At 46.2% G+C, this 1173-nt stretch overlaps 1 protein-coding gene across 3 annotated transcripts in view; it reads left to right on the top strand.

The window, feature by feature from the left end:
• Window positions 1-351, top strand: part of RBBP5 (RB binding protein 5, histone lysine methyltransferase complex subunit) — a 111755-nt gene extending 111404 nt beyond the window's left edge. For all 3 annotated transcript variants that reach the window (XM_088479655.1, XM_088479656.1, XM_088479654.1), the window contains exon 14: window positions 1-351. This exon is cut by the window's left edge and continues 306 nt beyond it. The gene's annotated coding sequence lies outside the window, so the exon portion shown is untranslated.
• Window positions 352-1173: the final 822 nt, after the last annotated feature.

Genomic DNA, 1173 nt, shown 5'->3' with positions numbered 1-1173 from the left:
TGTTTTTTTATACAAATATAATTTTCCTGTTACATCAGGGTTCTTGTTAGGGATGTCCATTTGCTCCTTAGTATACATTTCCTGCTCGTTATGCAACTGTAGTATCAATGCCACCTCAGAATGGACCTCCGTCTTGAACGTTCTACAGGAGAACAGTATTGTGTGAAGACAGACAACAGATGGGACAATCCAGGCTTCTCTAATACTGCTCATAAAAAGAGGAGGCTATCGATTCTGTTTTTAAAACCTTATTTTAGTTTATTTTACTTTGCTGTATAGATTATGGTTTGATCCCATGGATATATGTTCAAAACTAGCAGCTGGGGAAATAAAACGTCCTTGTTTTGTTTACATTTGTGTCGGTGTTGTTCCATGAGTTTGGCGACAATGAGGTGACCCATCATTTATCAGAAGGGCTGTTGTATGGTTATAAATTGCTAGTATAAAATCTATGCGGGCTTGTACATTTCTATTTACATAGTACTTAAAGGAGATGTCCACCTGAAAAAAATGTTCTTCTATTTATATTATAGATTATGAGTAATTTCATTTTTATTTATATCTCCTAATGCCTGTAGGACCTGCTTATTTTTTCTTCAGGGTCCATAGGCTCCACAGGGAGACTTTGGGGTGCAGGTGATGGAACTAAATCCGGGCACCACGCAGTTATATGCTTTCAGCTCCCAGGATGCACTGGTCCACTCTCCCTATACCCCGCACCCAAGCCAGAGGCACCTCAGTTTCGTTGGTGCCCGGCTGGAGTCGGTCACCATTACGCAGAAGCTTGTTATTTTTATGAATTAATTTATTTTCATTCTTCTTCAGAACGCACAGCAGTACATTGTCCATGGGACGTCTGCGCTGTGGCTCCGTCACCCCTCCGGTGCCGCGACGCTAGTAGTGATCTGGGGATCTCGGCGTGCCTACCGGGGTCAGCGCTAGCCAGGGCTCCCGGGGAGGACCCAGACTGCAGCCGGATACTAAGGGGACAGGTAAGGCGGGTCACCGCTCGCTAAAACAGTCAATAACTCTGGTTTCAGGGGACAGACCGCAGAGGTGGCTGAGTGTGGATGCAGGCTCTAGCCACCGCGATCCACTAGGCCACCCGGGACATTCGGTGTGGGAAACAGCGTCCCAGGGGTTAACGATCAGCCAGGGGAGACAGCTTCCCCA

Source organism: Taudactylus pleione, unplaced genomic scaffold (assembly GCF_031769625.1).
Source record: "Taudactylus pleione unplaced genomic scaffold, aTauple2 ptg000242l, whole genome shotgun sequence".
In the NCBI taxonomy this organism is placed as follows: Eukaryota; Metazoa; Chordata; class Amphibia; order Anura; family Myobatrachidae; genus Taudactylus; species Taudactylus pleione.
Note: the sequence above shows the minus strand (reverse complement) of the source record. Positions and strands in the feature narration are given on the sequence as shown.